The 8,818-nt window shown below is 35.8% G+C and overlaps 1 protein-coding gene across 4 annotated transcripts in view; it reads right to left on the reverse strand.

Moving 5' to 3' along the window:
- The window catches only part of LOC126767660 (transient receptor potential channel pyrexia), a 23,957-nt gene extending 15,196 nt beyond the window's left edge, over nucleotides 1-8,761 (reverse strand). Inside the window, exon 1 of one of the 4 annotated variants that reach the window (XM_050485149.1) lies at nucleotides 8,570-8,761. The gene's annotated coding sequence lies outside the window, so the exon portion shown is untranslated. Of the gene's footprint in view, nucleotides 1-8,020 lie in introns of all 4 variants that reach the window. The other 3 variants (XM_050485148.1, XM_050485147.1, XM_050485146.1) reach the window with 3 other exon arrangements.
- Nucleotides 8,762-8,818: the final 57 nt, after the last annotated feature.

An 8,818-nucleotide genomic window follows, 5' to 3' on the forward strand; every position in this document is an offset into this window, starting at 1 on the left:
TTTGCTTTTTGTTCAAAATCATTCAAATTGACATGATAATTAATCAAATTAGTATTGACGCAGCTCGTCTGTCTGACAGGTTCAATTTGTTTTGTTGACGCTTTTTGGATTTAATGAATTAATTTTTCGGGTGAAAAAATATATAGAAATTTTGTTTAGCCGAAAATGATGTTTTATTTAAATTTCTAAATTAAAATTCATCTAATGTAAGCAAGTTTCTTATTTGAATAGTTGAAACTTATTTACTTACAATTACATTTATAAGTAAAAACTATTAAAAACTTGTATAAAAGTGGGAGAAGTGATTAGAGAGAGTTCAGTATCGTATGAATTCTGAGTGACATCGGACCAGCACGAATAAACTTCAAAACTTTTCTAACTTTTTGATTGTCTTCGAAGAAGCTTTTGACATAAATTAATAAAAATTTGGCAACCTTTCTTTTGCAACTTGAAATTTGTTATATCCTTCGCTTTTCTGACGATACCAAAATGCGTGCAGCAGAGCAAAGTTTAAATTTAAAAACTCAATCAAAATTGATCGTATTCAAAACCGATTTCGTCTAGTATTACGCCGATCGCTTTCATTCACGACCAGACCGCTTGAATGTTTACGAGTTGCACATATAAAATGATAGCTAGTTAATTGTAAAAAGCAACACAATTTTCCCATATTATTATCAAATTTATCGCGATTTTCCCAAACAACTACAATGCGCTTCTAAATTCAATATGTATTAATGCAGGTACATACGTAAGTATGTACAGAGGTACTATATACAACGATGACATCAAAACACAATGCGTAGTTCGGTAACGAGTGAGTGAGTCTACAATATGTACATAAAACCTGGAGCCATTACCGTTACCAGCGTTTGTACTAGGTACATACTTCATTATTCATTTATTTATGTTTACTATTTGTATGTACATATGTATGTGTGTAGCTTCAGCAAAATTAGAAATGTTCCATTTTTTTGCAAATGTTCGTTGAAAAGAATACGTTTATATAAAAGTAGACAAGTAAATTAAATCACCACAAAAACCTCTGACCGAACCGAGTTCATACACTCATAACAAATCTATGTACTTGTTAAATACACGAACGCGTCAACCATTCCATTTGATCCATGATCGTGATCTTTCTCGTCTCAGCGCACGCTCAAACACAATTGTCACATCAATCTCAATCTAAAAGAGTTCTTTCTTTGCACAATTCAGCTAAATGGACGTGAGTTTTATGAGCACAACAATGATGGGAATTCTTGAAATTACAACAGGCGTTGCGTTTATTAAAGAAAGGCGCAAACGCAGAATGCAACCCTGTTCGCCGGGTGTGAGGATCATCGTCGGTCAGTCAGGTCAATGCTAGGTTAGTGTGTTTGTTGTCCACACTTTACTTTATTTGCCGGAACTTACTTCGAAAAGTATAGGGGGTTTTGAAAATATATATCTAGTATACTAAATATATCGTGAGCTGCTTAAGCCATATGTAAAAGAATCGTTTCTGGCCACTCCCAAGTGAATGGCAATCAGAGAACTTTCCTCATTTGCGTGAACTTCTACACTTGACTCCATCCTCCTTCGAGCTGCAGAGCTGAATCAAGAATGCTCAATATTTTTATAAGAGTGTACAGCTACTGGCATTCGTCGATGATTTTGATATCATTGGTCTCAACAACAGCGCTGTTAGTTCTGCTTTCTCCAGACTGTATAGAGAAGCTAAGAAAATAGGTCTGGTAGTGAACGAGGGCAAACAAACAGTTGTCGCACTCGCGAATTGGCTTCCACGTCACTGTCGACAGTCATAACTTCGAAGTCGTCGATAATTTCGTCTATCTTGGAACCCGTATTAACACCAACAACAATGTCAGCCTCGAAATCCTACACAGAATAACTCTTGCCAACAGGTGCTAATTCGTACTGTGGCGGCAATTGAGAAGTAAAGTCCACTCTCGACGAACTAAGGCCAAACTCTATTATACAAGTAAGTCACTCATGATTCCCGTCCTGCTAAATTGTGCAGAGGCATGGACGATGACAATCTGATGAGTCGACGTTGCGATTTAACGAGAGAAAGATTCTGCTGAAGATTTATGGTTCTTTGCGCATTGGCAATGGCCAAAATCGCATTCGATGAAACGATGAGCTGAATGAGTTATACGACAACATTGACATAGTTCAGTGAATTAAGAGACAGCGGCTACGCTGGCTAGGTCATGGCGTCCGTATGGAAACACTCCAGCTCTGAACGTATTAGACGCAGTACCCGGCGGAGGAAGCAGAGGAAGACCTCCACTCCGTTGGAAAGACCAGTTGGAGAAGGACCTGGCTACACTTGGTAACTCGAATTGGCGCCGCTTTGCAAAAAGGAGAAACGACTGGCGCGCTGTTGTTAACTCTGCTATAACCGCGTAGCGGTGTCCACGCCAGTAAAGACGAAGAAGATATTTGTATGTAAGATTACACCTCAAAGAGAAGAATGGTGACATGACAAGAACGCAAGAACGTGGTAGGCCGAGCTTACTTTTCTACAAATAGATTTAATTACACATTTTTCTGATGTAGTCTTTCGGCAGGCAATTATTGCCTTAATTAAGCATGTGAACTCTTTGTCCCACTCTGCTCGGCAAATTTTCTATCTTCTCTTATAGAACTTGCCGGCTAGCGCCGCCGGAAGTGTCGGCTTTTTCTATTTATGTACGGGAAATTGTTGTTGTTGTGACTTGCTGACTTTGACATTCAGTGCAGTTTAGACCCTTACACCCTATAACGTACTCGCAGAAGTTTTGCTATTTATGCGTAATTATAAATACGAGTACATAGGCATATACTATATATGTAAGTATATGTATACATGTTATATATACTATATATACATATATATGTATTTTATCCAGTAATGTACATATGTATACATACATATACTTGACGCCGACAAAGCAATTTTGTTTTTATATTTCTCTTTCCTGCTTATTTATCCATTTGCGTCAGGCCGCCATTTTGTTGTTGTATGCACCTTAGTCTTTGTTATTCTATTGTAGTTGTTTTTATTTCGGTTGTTGTCATTGCTTTGTGTTTGTTGCTTTCTATTCAATTATAATTTAAATCAATTGTAGCTTCTTTGATACGAAAAATGTGCGGCTTCTCGTTCTTCTTCTTCTTCCAACGACGGCTCGACCGTCTTAATGCGTTGATCACTTTAACGCCGCTTTTCGCTTGCGCGCTGTTTAGCGACATGCTCACTGAGTTTGCATTCCACAAGGGGTAACTCTACGCTCTTCTAATGTCTAGTGCTATTAATAATAACGTTTGCACTGGTGGTGCCCTTGAACCTGAGGCGCATAACCTACAATATATGTACATACTAGTGTATATATGTATATCTAGACGTGGATAGCGACACTTTCATCCTGTTATGGATGGTGTCCTCTTTTTATTTCTCAGCGTCCTCCCTTAGTAGGCAGCATCCCAATCAACCTAACTGTACTCGCATCGTTTTCGCTTAGCCTCAGAAATAAGAAATGCCTCTCTACGTATACAACTACACATTACAGCTATTCTTAATCTACGCGCTGCACAAATTAAAGGATAATGCAATTGCATACATTTCTATTTCCATTTGCATTGCATTTGTTGTCTTGATTGCAGTTGTTCAGCGTGTTTATTGCAATTGCACAATAGACGACATTTATTAGGTTAAAATCACTTTGAATTGCTTGTATTCTACTTGGTGTGGCATTCTTGAAATGGGTCAAAATGTTGTTTTCATGTGAGCTGAACATGAATAAAGTATTATTATTTGATTCACCATCAAGTGGTGGGCTATGGACTTATTCAATGACAAGGTATTTAACGCTTAATGCAACGCAACTGTAGGTGCTGGAATCGAAACGGTGTGATAACAGAAAATTGTAGATGACCAATGCAGCTGATCTGATCTTCGGTTTTGTGAAGCAATGATAAATGTGTTTGAATGTAAAGACCGGCAATCGTCAGTACAGTTTACATTAATATATATATATATTGTAACGTATCCTGATTTATATACGTTTAAAGATGAACTCGAGATTTCTTAATATTACTTCAAGAATGTTTTTGTTGCTACAAGTGTCGAGAAAGGCAGTTATTTGATTATTCACTATTTAAGAACCTTTTAGCTTTGAAAATCTCTGTATGATATCATGACGTTTTATTGTTAAGGACTTTGACATTTAATTTTGATAAGATGCGGTAAAGTTATACGAGTGCGGTAGAGCTTTTGAAAATTTCAGTATTTTTTCCAAACACTGTTAATAAGGCTTGCAAATATTTGCTTAGTTTTTTATTAAAAGTTTTTTTATCAACGAAAATTCTCAATCCCCTGTAATTTGTAAAATGTAAGACCGATAGCAATAGAGTTTGCAACAGTTTGATCTTGTAACCTTTCCGAAGTGCGTTGAAAAATTCATTACTTGGTGTCCTAACTTACATAATGAAATATTTTTAATTTCTTTGGATTTATGATCTTCTTTTTCTGAGCCTTGGAAGTAAAAGGAATTTGATCAATCAGCTGGTTGTCGCTGGTAAATTCTCGGTAATAAGAATGTTAAGCAGTAATTATTTCTCTTACTCAAAAGCCACATTGCGCTTTCGTTTTCAACTGCTTTCCGAGTTGTTTACTTACGTGATTTCAATACTCAGCAAAAGGTTACATCAAGCATATTTTTAGTCAATGGACTCGCAAGTTATACTGTGTCAAAAACCTGAGCCTACACTTCGTAGAATTGATTATGAACAATATTGAGCTAACTGCGCTGCGAGCTGATTTGTGAGAGACGGTTACAGGAACTCGTGCCAATCTAAATTTCTATAATATAATAACGGGTGATCCCTTTAGCAGTATTTCTTCGACAGACCACTCGTGAGTCATGTCAAGCTGTTATGTTATTATTATTCACTATTGTTTGTCATATGTAGAAAGACTTAAGTCTGAACAACGTTTACAAATCGTTCAACTTTATTACGAAATTCTCACGTTCTACAAAGAAAGTGTTTCGCGCGCTTCGCTCAACTTATGGTCAACATAATCAGCCTACTGAGCGTACTATTCGCAACAGCCATAACCCATCTCTAGACCCAGCATTCATTGTTAGACAATATTCGACTGAATAGACCACGTACAGCACGTAATGAAGAAAATATAGCAGCCGTAGCACGAAGGCCGTGGAGAGTCTATTTGACGCCGTTCGCAGCAACTCCGACTGACATATGGTACGACTTGTCGCATTTTACGTCGAGATCTTAAATTGAAAGCGTAAAAAATACAGCTTGTGCAAGAACTGCAGCCGCTCGATCTTCCCAAGCGACTTTGCTACGCTTTATGAGCTCTTGCAAAGTTCCAAGAAAATACGACGTTGTTGAGCCAAATTTTGTTCTGCGATCAGATCCATTTCTGGCTCAGGGGGTATGTAAACAAGCAAAATTGCTGCATTTGAGAAGAAGAGCACCCTGAAGAGATTCAAGATCTATTGTTTCACTCAAAAAAAACAACGTTTCGTGTGGTTGGGGACCGGTGGAATCATCGGTCCATATTTCTTCAAAAATGAAACCGACAATGCCAACCGTTCTCGCGCTATGATAAACTGACTATTTAATGCCTGAAATTGAAGCTCGTGATCTCGGCGGACATTTGGTTTCAACAAGATGTTGGCACTTCCCACACATCGCATCAATCAATGGATTAATTGAGAGAACACTTCGGTGAGCAGATAATTTCACGTTTTGGGCCGGTCGATTGGCCATCAAGATCATGTGATATCACACCGTTAAACTTTTTTCTGTGGGGATATGTAAATTCTAAGTTTATGCGGACAATCCCGCTTCGATTCTGGCCTTGAAGCAAACCATCACGGCTATCACGCCAGTTACCAGTCGAAATGCTCGAATAAGTCATCGAAAACTGGTCTCAACGGATGAAGCATCTGAGACGTAGCCGCGGCCAACATTTGAAAGAGATAATCTTCCAAAAATAAATACCAAAGAATGTTCTTTCGAATAGTAATAAACATTCGCCCATTAAATTTGAAGTTTCTGTATTTTTTTCATTAAAAAAGTAGGGAACCTCGAAATGGATCACACTGTATACATATGTACAACTCAGTTATTTATTGTAATTTTTATTGACATGAGTAAATACTTGAGTAGGTTTACTTCTAGCCATGCATACTTTAACTTTTCATTGTAAATATTGAGATTTCTAGCTTTTTCCTGTCTCAACAATTCTTTGTCTACCTGCCGAAGGGGATAAATAAATAGTTAACGGTGTTTTGAGTGGAATTATTTTTGACTAGAATTCTCAATGGAGTGTGAATCCATGTGAGGCGACGTCTATATGTAATAAATTAATTGATTTTATGTGGTTGTTGTGGTTCAGATTGTATTGTAAAACGCGAAGTTCAACATGTGTTTTTGTTGTTGCACGTTGATATATTGTTTGTTTATTTTGTTACACGAGAATGTCGACCGTTTGCAAGTCGTATATCGTTGAATTCGAAGTATTTTTTACTACTTCGATAATAATTATTATTTCGTTTTTCAAAATTGTGTACTAAAAATGATAATTTTACAGTTATTACCAATTTATAAGTCAAGAATTTGAAGTAATTTTACTTTAATCGCGATTGTGTAATTTCATTTGTTATTTTTCGTATTATTACTATTCTCTAATTCGTAGAAAACATTTCAATTTAAGGGATCGTCTCAGTGTAACCCTCCGAAAAATCACTGATTTTCGTGATTTTTTTGAACGTTGAAATTAACTAATCGGTCCGTTTTTTTGGAAATAAATACATTCATGAGGAATACAAAATGATTTTTTTATTCTTATTTTTAAAATTTGACGAAATGGCGACGGTTTGCACAAAAAGTATCGAATTTGTTAATTTTTTTGACAGTTTTTCGTAGAAAAAAATTGGAAGATTTAAAAAAAGGCTTCCATAGCGCGATAGAGAATGATATTAAAAATGTTCTCTCCAAATTGAAACTAAATATCTTCAAAACTCTTCCTTTGAGAGTGGAAACCATTTTGAAAAACACCATTCTGAGAAAAACGCGTTTAAAGATTGAAGTCGCTATGTTCCCCACTCTGCTCCCTTTCTACAAGAAACTTTGTAGGGACCGTAATAATTTGAATTTCGAATAGAAAATTTGAGATGTATACTATTCGATAATGCAACAAAAAAATCGATTCCTCGATAATTTCACACTGAGACGACCGACCCCTTAATTGATTTGTCTGCTTTATCCAATAAAAGTGCACTTTAAGACCATAATGCATGGATGTGAAGACATGTTAAATGATTTCCAATATATCTTCTGTTCTAGCGAATTGTTCACAGATTTTCAGATTTAGGATATATCAAACCCCTTACTAATAATTTGAAAATTTGTTGGCCCAAATAAATCTAAACTGTATGGAGTCAGATGCAGAAGTTCACGCAAGTGAGGAAAGTTCTCTAAGCGCCATTCACTTGTGAGTAGCGAGAAACGATTGTTTTACATATGGCTCAAGTAGTTCACGACAACTGACATTAGAACAAGTATCCTCTGGATTACCTAAGAACATCCACTTGAAGGCAAGCTAAAGTGAGAAGGCAAAATATCGCTTCCCCAAGGTTGTGCGCTGGGTTTAGGACCCGCCACGTAAAAAAAACCCACAGAAAACGAAACAACAGTCTCGGATAAGATATTCCTCCTCCTGAAAACTAACTAACTATAGATTAATATGGAATAAGGCAAAAAATTTCATTCGAAAAATAGTTCACATTAGTCTTATAGCGGGATTCTGTAACCAGTCTCTAGTCTTTATTTGAGGCATTTTGAGGTAAAGTCTTAATTTGGGACTAGTTACTATTCACTAAACAGTCTCTAGCATTAGTCTCAAAATATTGCCTCAAATTTGAGAGCTGATAGTTAGCAATAAATATGCGAAAAATTCCTAGCGTTGATCTAAATTGTATCGTTTTTTTTTTCAAAGCCTTACCATAATCCACATTAAAAACACTGAGTTGAATAGCATAAGTCGTCATTTATAGTTCTGGGTGAAGGGTTCAGTATGTAAATATTTTTTTTTTTTTTAATTTTTAATATTTAAATTTATGTATTATATTTAATAAATGATGTCCTTTGTAGTTAAAAATTATCGATGGATTTATCGTTTATTATTATTTAAAGTAAATTTTGATAAAATATTTCCATTGATTTTTTGTTGCTCCAATAATTTTTGTTACATTCTAGTATTATTTATTTACTGCTTAATATTCTTTTATATAGTCAGTTTCATATTCATAAAAATGCATTACTTATAAAAGTACATACGATACTTTGTTTACTCTTCATGTAACTCTCACGCATCACATTATTTTGAATGAACAAATTCCACAAGAACGTTGCATTAGTCTTGTCAAGTTTTTTTTTATTAGATTAGCGTTTGTTCTAAATCATTTTGACGCTGTTTTCAGTTTGCACACTGTCATCGTTATGAAACATATTTTTCCAGTTTATTTCAAATTGTATGAATAAATATATTTACTTTCAACAAAAAGTATTTAATATCATCCAAAGGATATTTAATTTCTAGTTTGGTACTTGTTCTCGTCTGTTGTTCGCGCCACGACTTGTCACTTTGAACAGTGATCTGCTGTTATGGCGCGATTATCTGCAAGTCTGTAATCAAGTTGATATGGTGATGATCCTCGTCGTCGTTGAACTCGTGCATACATCTCGTTAAAGTTAGCTAAATAACTACAAACACGAGCACGCACTGTAAACCTCCCACTCA

The sequence above is a fragment of the Bactrocera neohumeralis genome, chromosome 2, assembly GCF_024586455.1.
Source record: "Bactrocera neohumeralis isolate Rockhampton chromosome 2, APGP_CSIRO_Bneo_wtdbg2-racon-allhic-juicebox.fasta_v2, whole genome shotgun sequence".
NCBI classification, from domain to species: domain Eukaryota; kingdom Metazoa; phylum Arthropoda; class Insecta; order Diptera; family Tephritidae; genus Bactrocera; species Bactrocera neohumeralis.